Consider the following 12,370-nt stretch of genomic DNA (forward strand, 5'->3'; position numbering starts at 1 on the left):
TGGTTTTCCTGCATTTCAAGAGCTTATGAATAAAAAATGACTCCTTCCCCCTTTGTTTGCGTGCATCCCTCCTGGTGTCTGAGGTGTTTATGTTTCTGCTGAGTCATGGCGGTTTAGTTCCAGCTGATGGGAGAATGCTATGGCGGCAAAACCACAGGGTGACTGGAAGTGAGTCGGATCTTTATTTGGCTGATAGCAGAAGTTTTTGTTGAGTTTCTGAAATGTTTGTGGTGAATTAAATAACAGCTGCAGTCAGCAGGTCGACTGCGTATGCAGCCTCAATAGATCAATGAAGCACCTGATGATGAACTAATTATTAAGGGTGTGTGGTAACAGCTGTATTTTTTGTTAAATCAGTCTGTTTATACCTGTTAGTCACTACATTTATTAGTATTTAAAGGTACTTCATGCAGCATGTCAAACCCAGTCGCTATACATATTTTACAAGGAGCAACAGGAGAGAAATTAGCTGAAGACAAAACTGGAGGAGACTCGTTCTACTGGGGCCAAAGCTTTCAGAGTTCCTGTTGGTGAAAGAGGACAAGACAGAGTATATATCCTTTTTTATCTTTCACTGGTGCACTTTTACTTACTTCATGCCCCCACTCTGGGGCAAACTATTGGATGGACTGATGTAAGATTTGGAATAGATATTCCACTGCCTTAACATGCCCTGACTTCCCCCGACAACTACTGGATGGATTGCCTTCGAATTTGGTACATCAATCCATGTCCCCCTCAGGAGGAGCTATAATAACATTGTCATTCCAACTTGTAGCTCTACCTCCATCACCAGGAGCCTGTGAATTTTAATATGTCCAATATCTGGTTTATGATCAAATATCTGCAAAACCAATGACATTTCCATTAGCCTCAGCCTATTTAGTGTTTATGTTGATTAGCAAATGTTAGCATTCTAACATCCAAAGTTAAGCTGGTGAACATGGTAAACATTCCAGATTTATGTTTGTGCTAAAAAGATCCCCCTTACAAAAATTTCACAGAATGGAAGGAAAAAGGTTGTCACTACGTTCCGCTAACAATAAATACAATACAATGCATTGCCTTTTGTAGACTCTACACCTGTGACACACCTGTGTCTATTATACTGCAGTGGTGAAAAATTAATAAGTGAAGAAGTCAGTGATTTTGGACACATAAATGTTTTTGGTTCATCATTAATGAAGTGTGCTGTCATATAAAACAGTCGTGCCTTGAGGCATGTTCAGGGACGAAGGACAGGTGGCACCCCAATGGGAAACACCTTATTGCGATGTGGTCAAACATGTTATAACAGTAGAGAGGACAGTCTTCTGAGGCTCCACCCTCGTCTTAGTTGCTGTTTCGTGCAGCTGCTGTATGCAGATTTGTCCTGCTGTGATTGGGTGACAACAGTTGTTCTGCACTTTGGGTTCAGCCTGTGTCTCTGTTCTTGTCACTCTCTCTCCCCCTTTTTTTCTTTTTTTTTTTTTACACACACAGATGCGACAGCTGTTTCACTGATGCAAGAGGGAGCGGCTGCAATAAATGCATTCACAGCAGAGAGTTGGTTATGTCACGAATCCTCAGCATTAAAGGACCAACAGAGGGAATGAAGCTGAAACGAAGCAGCTGAAATATACATGCAAAAGTTGGTTCGGCTTTGGAATCGGTCTCAAAGGATTACACTGCAGTGTAACAATAAATGTGGAATTAATTAGTTGCTATCGTAGCATCTGTGAAGTGTGTTTGCTGCCAAAGGGCTGGAAGCTGGACCACAGCTTTTCATTAAAGTGTAATTAGCTCCAACACAAACCCAGGATTTGACTTTCATTTACAGTTACCCAGGGATTAACTAAAAGATTTCTTAATCCAGATTTGTTCTTATGATCCTGCTGACTAAGGCTTTGAAAGGAGAGTGCAGTAAGGGTTGTAGTTATGATCAAATGATCTTAATAATGAAGACATTGTGACATAAGATCAGTCACCAAATAATCTTCTAAAATGAAAGATATGATTAAATATTTAAAAACTACCCAAATGATAAACTACACCTTCATGGTATCAGCATGCAGTTCAAAGAAACTGGCTGATGACCGTACAGTGGTTCTCTGTCATGGCAGCAAACTTGCTGAACAAACAGACCAGAGTGGTTCAGTGCCGACATGGCTGCGGACTGTGGGTTAAAAAAGATGAATGATGTTGTTATTACACTCAGTTACATCAGTGACAGCTGTGGGTCGACATGTTCTCCTGCGCCTGAGTGCCATCATCAAATATTTACCTCCACTGATACCAGGCTGGCAGATACCTCAATCATTTCACTCTCCACTTATATTTCTTATATTTTATACATTAATTATTTTGTCAAAATGGTTGAATTGATCATGTTAAAGCAACTTTAAGACACGCTGTCTTTAAAGCAGTATTTATTGGCCACTAGGGGGAAGCAGAAAAACCTCTCAAAACAACATTGGCAACCATTATGGTGATCATGTTTGCGAAATGTTGCCTATTTACACATCCAGCAGACACAGAGCACCATTGGTGTGCAGCCATGTTCACATTTACCTGATGGAAGTAAGTCCAATGCTGTGTCCCAATTCACATACTTCCATACTCACATCTGCTGTTTTGAGTGCATGGGTGCAAGCGTGTACGGCAACATGCAGAGCACTAGAAGTACCCAGATGGTTCAGTCAAAAAGGTCATAAAATTGGGTGTAAAACATCCTCACCATCCTCAATACTCCTCACCCTCAACGGTTACCATCTTGGCTGTGTATAGCAGAAGGGGATTGAGCATCAATGTATTTTCAAACTTGAAAATGGCGAGGAAGGAAGACATGTCATCATAGCCGATGGCAGCCTAATTTCCATGTCATGCAGCCAGCAGGTGGGCGACACTCATGGCCACATGTTGCAATTGCCATTGCCAGTGAGTGCACAACAACAGTTTTAATTTGGGACAATGCTATACTGTGGAAACTCATGCACTACATATACTGTGTACAAAATGCACTGCATATGAATATAGGGACTGAAATGTCTGATTTAAGACACACTTAATATTTATTCTCTTTTAGCTCTGTTTGGTCCCCACCAATCCTGAGGGAAATGTCTGGCTCTTTAGCTGCTAAATGCTCCACTCACTTCACAAGCCAATCGCTAAGTCTGTCTGTCTTCCATCTGGTGCTGGGCCGGTGGCCCACAGTAAATCACTGAAACAGCTGTCTCATGTGGATGAAACAAAGTTGATGAGCGCTACGAGACTGAAACAGAAGAGTTAAGTTGTGGCCCATAACAACCAAAACAATGAGCTGCTCCACAGAGCGGATGTGAAACTGCAGAGTTGGGGGATAATTCTCTGTTGGTTCATCAACTTTTCACAGTACACATAATCATTTAATCCATTGTTGATATAAAAATATTAATTAGAGCAGCTTTTGACAAAAACATTATTTTCAGATTGATCTAAATGAGTCTATAATCAAAATCAAATTATTTTTCTAAAGATAAATTTCAAATACAACAGCAAAATAACAATTAAATATATCATAATTTTTCTTTCTTATTTCTTTCTTATTTCTTTCTTTCTTCTTTGACTGTTTCACGTTTTATTCTATTTCCTTTACTGTGAGATGCTTAATTAGCCTGTCAGCCAATGAGCTTCACGGACGGACTGCAGTAATGAATGAACGACACCCTCGCGTTCCCGGCATGCATTGTGGAAATACAGAGAGAAAGAGAGAGAGGGAAAGAGATGGAGAGAGAGAGAGAGAGAGAGAGAGAGAGAGAGAGAGAGAGAGAGAGAGAGAGAGAGGGAAAGAGATGGAGAGAGAGAGAGAGAGAGAGAGAGAGAGAGAGAGAGAGAGAGAGCGAGAGCGAGAGAGGGTGGGGGGGCTTGGCTGGGAGGCTGAGGAAGACCGTGGTCCTGAGCGCAGAAGAAGAAGCAGCAGCATCAGAAGGAGCAGAAGAAGAAGAAGGAGGGTCATCATCCGACGCTAGCTCATCACTGACGACCGCTCAGGTAAATTTGTGCGTATCTTCACGTTTATTCCCAGCATCTTTCCCGCGTTTTGTCTCCCGTGTGTGTCTGCGGGTGTGCTTCCGCTGCGCCGTTTGGAGAAATTTTGCTTCACAATGAACCTCGTCTTTTCCGGGTTTTTTATTTTTTTGAATTCGTGTGGCTCGGGGAAGACGCGGTTTGCTAACGCGGTGTGCTGTTGTGTCAGTCTGGTCTGAATCTGCAGCTGTGTGGTGCACACAGCAGGTTTGTGCAGGGATTCCCCTCAGCCATGTCTCTGCAGCCCACAGTCCGGGGGGAGGGTGTGTGTGGGGGGTGTGGGGTATCCATTTCATGATTGTGACCTGGGGGGGGGGTAAAGTCAGCATCCTGAGGCAGATGTCAGAGTGTATGTCTCTGTGTGTGGCAGTGCTCAATCTGTTCAGCTTTTAACCCTGTTTTACAAACTGCCCTGAACACACCATCACCTTTTAGTGAATATGCTGAGTTGTGCTTGTAGATCAACATTCATCTGGAGTCATGTTTCTGAGTGAAAGCTGCTCTTATTCTCCTAATTATTGATAGATTTATTTTACAGTTTATTCATTTTGATAAAGACAAAAGAATGCAAACTGCAACGAAAAGAAATCGAAAGCTACATGTCTCAAAAATATGAAAATGGTTGGATTAGAGATGATAGAAATTATATTTGCCTTTCACTGCTGTGTATTTCATGGCTTCAGAAATCTCTTACAATCTCTTTTCAAGAGAAGGAAAATACTGAAAACCCACATAGAAAAAAATCCACAACCATGCATTTTCATAAATTAAATTTGAGCAAATAAATAATTTTTTACCTAATGCAGATTAATTCACTGGTCAGTTGTGAATCAGCTTTTCCATCCTCAAAATATTCAAATATATCTAGAAGGCAGTTTTTGTATTAATAGCAGATCAATTTGGTTTTCACATATTCCAGGTTGCTCTCTTCCCAAAGCTGTTGTTTTTCCTCCTCAAACACAGGATATGCATATTTGGACATATATGACAGTTTATATTTAACATAGTTCACAGAATATTGATTGTCTCTTTCCAGTAACTAAACACAGTGTATGAATCCGTGCAAACCTGTCCCTTTTATAAGTCTTAACAGTGTTGTGTAGCCTGTTGTACAGTTGTTCTCAATCGCACTGATTTATACAATACTCAGTTTGTCCAGTTTTTTTCTCACTCGGCTCCAATTGTGACTGGGTCTTAGATTTAAGGGGGACTGGGTCTATAGTTTGTATTAACTGGAGATTGAGCCTCTGCCTGTGGTCGGAGGTCTACAGATTTATCCTAGCGGCATTAATACAAGTCCTTTAGTGTCATTTTGAAAGTATAGATTCCAACTGTGTACTGTAAAAATGCATTGTCTGTTACCACCATGAAATATTAATCAGTCCATCAGAAGGCCGTCACACACAGACCAGACCGTAACCAGTTATCTATGTCGTCTCCCAGCAGATGCTCCCCAGCATGAATGGCAGCCTGTAGCCACTAATGACCCCCGCCCCCCCCGATTTTCTTTTTTCTTTTAGTGAAATGATGAATTAGAAAACAGCAGTGACCTTTTTGTCCTTAATTAGCTGGTTCAGTGCTGCTGCTGCTTGTTGTGCAACAGACTTTGTGCAGAAAAGTGTCCAGTGTGTGGAGGGAGGAGACTGCGATGTAGAAACAAGTTGTAGTGATGTGGGGGCTGGTTTGTTGTGAATCGATATCCTGTTGATGCTGTTTATATTATGATTCATCAGGAGCCTTTTAGTCAGAACTCAGATGTGAATGGATGATGTGTTGTGTTAAGCTGGTCTGACATTGTGCCGCATTTTTGCTTGAAAATGATAAACGTGTGTTTGCATTAGCCGGTACCAACTAAATCTGTGGTTATTTGGCTCCTCCCACTGATGTGTGGCTTAACCAATGAATAACGTCTGGGTCTTTCCAGAGCTGAGAGAAGTTGTTGCTTTCAATCTTATTGTTTCCTGAGGTTATTAGGAGTGAACCTGTCTAATCTGTGGACCAGTCCAGCAGGTACAGGGAGAATAAAAGGTCTGAGGTCAGATACTTCCTGCTGCCTCATTGTCTGTGTGTGGATATCAATGTGGCGTCTGCAGTGAGAAGTGCAGGTCACTTGCGTGGTGACTCGGCTGTGACTCCTCGCCTCAGCAGCTCGTCACTGCTGCTGCTGCTGCAGACACTCTGTTGTGTCGCTGCAGTTCACAGGTTCACAGTTCATGGATGACTCTCTCCCCACAGGAGAGCAGTAAGCTTTTCACTTTAGCTTTCAAGCTTCGTTGTTTCTAATTTACAAGTGGATTCCAGAATTGTTCTCGCACTGATGTTCTGATTATTATTATTATTATTATGTTGTCCTGTGTGAAAGTGCCTCAGTAGTCAGTCAGTATGAAATGAAGGTAATGAAAACATTTCACAGCATGTTTTCATTTTCATGCTGAAATCAACAGCCTGAGCCTGTAGCGTCTTCCCGCGCTGCCATTTTAAAATAGCTTATTAAAATAGACAGCCGGCTTCACACAACCTCCCTCAACCTCTATGGGTGTTTCACTGTGATCACTCTGATGTTCTACATTTTATTTCCATGTTCTCCGTTTTATGTCCCACAGTTTACAGATCATTGATCAGTTGTGGAAACACTTTAAAAATTCTATTCCTGCTTTCTTTTTCTTTTTTTTCTATTGGTGAAGCAAAACCAAAAACAAAGAAGGTGACATAACATTATATAACCTAATGTAAGCTTTTTGTTAATGTTATAGATTTACATTCTGAGTTATTGAGAGGGAGAAAAAAGAAAAGAATAAAAACACATGTATGTATGTATGTGTGTGTGTATATAAATATATATATATATTTCTTTCATATTCTATTTCTTCTTTTAAAATTGGACGGTTTTAAAAATGTTGAATGTTGCAAAACAAAATGTGCAGTAGAGTATAATTTATTACTAATACTGCATACACTGCAGTTCAGTGTAGACACTAGAAAATACAGCATATTGATTATGAGCACTAAATATCAATAATCAGCTATTTTTGTGGAGAGATTACAGTAATGGCTTCCAACTGTAAACCAACTCTTACATGGCTCACATACTACAACACATACACATCTATATCAGTGTTACCCACACACTCCTCCTCTGACACGTGAAGATCATGAACACATGATGACACTGTGTTAGAAGAAGCTTTCTTCATGGGATGTTTTGCCTTCTTGGCTCTCTCGTAGTAGCGACATTAAGAAGGTGGCAGAGTGCCAGACGAACAGTGATGAGTCATAATGTTACCATCACTGTTCCCTAAAAAGTAAGAATGGTGTGTTACTTAGCTGGGCTACTGCTTCGCATGTAGGACTAAAAGTAAAATAAGGAGCGGGTTGCTAAGCGACTGCAAAAACACTCTAAAACAGATCGTTTTCTCACCACAATTTACTGTAAGCAAAGAATTAGTAGATGCTGGCACCTAAAAGTTATGAACAACAGACACAAGGAACAGTGTATGTCATATAACAGCAGTCAGTAGCATTTACCACCAGGATTTTGTATGTCTGTGCATTCATGCTACTGTATGTGCAGCAGCTGTAACAGCTGTCTCATTAATATAACAGAGTGTTAGGTAATAGAATCTCATGTGGACAAGCTACAGAATCAGTCAGTTAAAAATGGCTGATATTCATAGAAGAGTTTAGAAGAGTACTTTGAGCTTACAGATAGTCATTGATGAACTAGCTGGAAGCTAACTGTAGTTTTAGTTTCACCAACATTTCTCAAAGGCTGAAATAATCTAATTTGTTCAGCTGAACTTTAGTAGGTAATGTGAAGCATGTTAGAGGCTCTGTGAGGCTGTATGTGGGCTAGGGTTGTCACGATACCAAATTTCAGTTTCGATAGCGATACCAATATGTATTTCGAAACTTTTCGATACTTTTTGTAAAAAATATTTCATTATATTATGTATTGCCTTAATGGGTTATTTAAATATTTAAAGAATGTCATTTAATTTTTAAAAATATATTTTTTAATGTATTTATTAACCATGGACATGTTTTAGCTCTCTGTATGCAGGCTACTGTAGGTTTATTACTGGGCTGGGAGGGGCTTTGTACTTCTTTCATTGACATTACAGTGCAGTGAACAGGTGAGCAACATTATCACCTGTCGTTCTTGACTGAAGTCTCGGAACAAGTCCGCATGGTTGTCCTTTGAATGTTTCGACAGGTTTTGAAGTGTTGCCTGCTTTTGCGAGACACACTTTGTAGCATCGCTTGCACTGCGGTGCCTCTGGGTTCAGTGGCTCGCCTTTATCGTTCGGTTTGAACCCGAAATATTTCCACACCGTACTTCGGGCCCGCATTTTGTCCACAAGTACGGGCTTTTCTGCAGCTGCCATCTCTATCTACTGTATTTTCTTCAACCCGCTCCGTCTGTATAAGACGCGACTTGTCGTTTCTCTCTCCTCCTCAGTCTAAACATGCGAGTCATACGTCACACTCGCTGGCCTCGCAGTGCTTAAAGAGACAGGCTCCAATTTACCAATTCATTTGCATTCAATAAAATGACATAAAAGTACCGTTTGTTTTTAAATGCTGGTATAGTACCGTTTTCAAAACTCTAGTATCGCGGTACTATACTGGTACCGGTATACCGTGCAACCCTAATGTGGGCACAGTGGAGATTTGAGTCAAAATGTTCATGTTCATGTTCAAATTAGCTAAGGCAGATCAGAATCTCTTTACTGATGTAAATATTTAGTCATAAATTTTGGACAAGGTGAAAGTCAACTAGTCACATGAGTTAGTACGGGTCATCCTGAGGGGACTGTGAATGTCTGAACAAATTTAATAACAATCCATCAAATAGTTTTTGAGACAGTCTAAGTTAAAACTATAAATGTCAACGTCAGGAGATCACCAGAATCAGAAGGCTTCATCTTCCTGGGACCATTAATGTTTGCAAAAATTTTCGTAGCAATCCATACAATAGTAAAATGGAACTGGAAGTGCAGGTTAATAGTTGTTAATATTAGTTGGTGGACTGACTGACTGACTGACTGACTGACTGACTGACTGACTGACTGACGGACGTTAACCTCCTTTTAGCTGCTACCAAGGGTAAAATAATTCAGCTCATAGTCATAGTTAGAAAAATAAGCTCATAGTCAGTGATAAACGAACCAGAGGGTGTTTTAGTTTTTCAAACATTGCTTAAAGGCAGAAATAATCTCATTAGTTGAGTTAAATCATGCGAGGCAGAGTCAATTGCTCACATGCAATGAAAGTGTCATACAGCAGTTAAAAAGGTGAGAGAAAAGACAGGAGGAAGATCATATGAGGCAGAAGAATCTGTTTTTAGAGACATAACCAAAAATTTGAATTCCAATTGAAGACGAGTGAAAGCATTGAACAGAAAAACAAAAAGCATGATGATTTGATTATTCCTAGAGCCTGATGGCAGGATGGTGTTACATCGAGGAAATTTAGAGGGGTCCGTAAATTTCACAGCAGTCTGCTTATTAGCATGAGATATTTTGACATTTAATAATAACTAGAAAATTCCAGGGAAATTTTGAGTGCCACGGGGGCTACTGCCGGGATGAGTACATGATTTATTTCCAGTGTTCAAAAGTCACCCTGATCATACTCTGGTTTTGAGTACATGATTTATTTCCAGTACATGATTTATCACCCGTGGCACTAATTAGTGCCACGGGTGCTCAGCTCCGAGGCACTCCTCTACAGCTAGAATAGCATCTATTAATCTTCTATTTCGGGTTTATTATTCTTCTGCCAAATTTCGGCGCGTAACTCGTCCCGCAGCTTTGAGAAAACCCCGGTAATATATACATCAAAACGTGCGTCTTGATCCCGAAAGGGGTGCTATGACTTTTGGTGTTAAAATTCCAATTTTTCCCAAAGTTATTCCCAAAAAACTGGGAATAAATAATGCATTAGAAATGCATTGGAATTTTCTTTAGAAACCCACCTTTTTTCTACAAAATTGCACCTTTTTTCTGAGTCACCCAGCTCTTTCATACCTGCACGTAGAAATGTGATTCAAACTGTAAAACGGAGGAAAACTTCTGCTCTCTCAAAAAGACAGGAACTGTTTTTACATAACATGTAAACTTTTCAAACTATGAGCACTCAAAGGAGGAGTGCAAATCACTTTTTCTTCAAAGTTAGAGTGAAAGCGTCAGTTGGCTAGAGTGCGTGAAGCAGTAAAAAATAACCTTTATTTTTATTTTTAACTCGAGCTCGCGGCCAAACCGTAAAAAGGAGACAAATAATTCTTTCTGAAAATGTAGACATAGTTGTTGGGATTCATAAAATGTAACTTTGACAGGCAGGGTCTGCACAAAATTTAAACGGGGGTGCCGAGTCCGCCAAAAGAGTGAATGAAGTTGTGACGGTCTCCGCTGAGACAGAGGAGAGGAGAAGCTACTAGCCCTCTCTCGCTGTCACTTCTAGTCGCGTTGCTCTCCTCCCCAGTAATGTTAAATTTAGCACAGAAAAAAACATAATAGTGGTAATTTAAATAGCGGTTCATGGGATTTATTAACCCTCAGGGGTCCCTCTGTCCTTTTTTGGACATTTTCTTCACTTTTCTTTTTTGATTTGCTGATCATTTTGGCTGTGTTACAGCTGAAGGTATGGATTTCTGCAAGAAAGTTTCTTTTTTGACATATTTTTTAAAATCTAATGTCAGTTACTGTTACAGGTCTATTATACACTGGTAACACATTTTGTACCCTCTGGGGTTCCTCGCGTCCAAAAAAGGACACACAAAGAAAATGCTATAAAATCATCATATATCAATATTTTTTTCTGCTTTTTTTGCATAAATCTCTTAAACCACTTCAGTTCTGCTCAAACCTATCAAATGTTTATTAGTTTTCGGGATTTTAACCCTTTAAATGCCAGTTTGAAGACATGTTGCCTCTTGTTTTATTAAAAAAAACAACACAGAATATGAGATATTTCCCACATAATACATGATGGAGGGATGTGACATTGTTTTATATCAGAGTCTTTTATATCAAGACATTTCTCAAAACCAGAGTATGATCAGGGTGACTTTTGAACACTGGAAATAAATCATGTACTCATCCCGGCAGTAGCCCCCGTGGCACTCAAAATTTCCCTGGAATTTTCTAGTATTATTATTATTATTACTATTAGCTTTTTTCAAAATATTATGACATCAAAGAAAAGCTAAAGGGGTTGCCAAACACATTAGGATTCATCGTCTGGGGGCCAAGAATATGTAAAGCTAATTCCATAGAAAATCTTTCTTTTGAGATTATGGACAACATTATTAGTCAAAGAGAAACTCACAGTTGAACTTAAAGAAATGAGCTCACCAACATCTATAGATGTCCTATGGGGATCATGAATTTCATAGAAAAAATGGCTTCTGCGATCCGTTATGGACTCGCAGGATGGACCGACACACCAAACTCCATAGGAATCATCCTCCGGGGAGCATGAATGTTTGTATCCGTGTCATTCCAATAGAGATGGAAGTGTTGGACATACTGACAAACAGGCGGACAGACTGACAATACCATGATAACCATGACAACAAGGACGTTCACGGTAAAACTCCAGAACAAGAAACTGTCACGATCATCTATCTGACAGCGAGCCCCACACATTTAATCCCCCAGAATGCTTCAGGGCGACTTAAATGCCACATCCCACCTCTCATCAATTTGCTTTTTGTCACTTTGACTTGAGTCCACTGACCATCCGCTCTAACTGGTTACACCCCCGGCCCCTCAGCTCAGACTGCCATGAATAATGAAATCCATGTTCGACTGTTCGCTGCTCCCCAGGGAGACGCACACTGGTCTCTTTTAACTTGTCAGAGATCAACAGTGAATTGGTGCGGGGGGTGAGGAGGAATTTTGTAAGAGCCTGGTAATATTATAATAATAATCAAAAAAATTGTTGCCAAGTGATTTTTTTAATCAATCAACTAATGGATAAATGGACCTTCAGCCCTAATATCCACATATAAAATGATGCATTTAGTTGTTAAGTTTCTGTTTTCTGTCTGACGCTGCTCCACATTATTCTATTACTTTGCAGCAGTGGACAGTCTGGGCATCCTTGCCCCTCACCACCAATTTCCCACACTTCCAAAAGTAAATACACATGAACTATATTTTTATTCAAACCATGAGGTCGTATTTACAAGAGGATGGTACATGAACATTATCGAGACACGCTTCTATCAAATCACAGTCAGACGTAATCCTCACATCTGATCTATTCGCTGAATATTTGGAAATGCGTATTGGATATTATTCAAGCAGTCCTCCAACCTAAA

The 12,370-nt window shown here is 40.0% G+C and overlaps 1 protein-coding gene across 4 annotated transcripts in view; it reads left to right on the plus strand.

The window, feature by feature from the left end:
- The first annotated feature begins 3,801 nt into the window (after positions 1–3,801).
- The window catches only part of LOC130163805 (synapsin-3-like), a 115,583-nt gene continuing 107,014 nt past the window's right edge, over positions 3,802–12,370 (plus strand). Inside the window, exon 1 of one of the 4 annotated variants that reach the window (XM_056368198.1) lies at positions 3,802–4,008. The gene's annotated coding sequence lies outside the window, so the exon portion shown is untranslated. Of the gene's footprint in view, positions 4,017–12,370 lie in introns of all 4 variants that reach the window. The other 3 variants (XM_056368197.1, XM_056368196.1, XM_056368199.1) reach the window with 3 other exon arrangements.

The sequence above is a fragment of the Seriola aureovittata genome, chromosome 22, assembly GCF_021018895.1.
Source record: "Seriola aureovittata isolate HTS-2021-v1 ecotype China chromosome 22, ASM2101889v1, whole genome shotgun sequence".
Lineage (NCBI taxonomy): Eukaryota > Metazoa > Chordata > Actinopteri > Carangiformes > Carangidae > Seriola > Seriola aureovittata.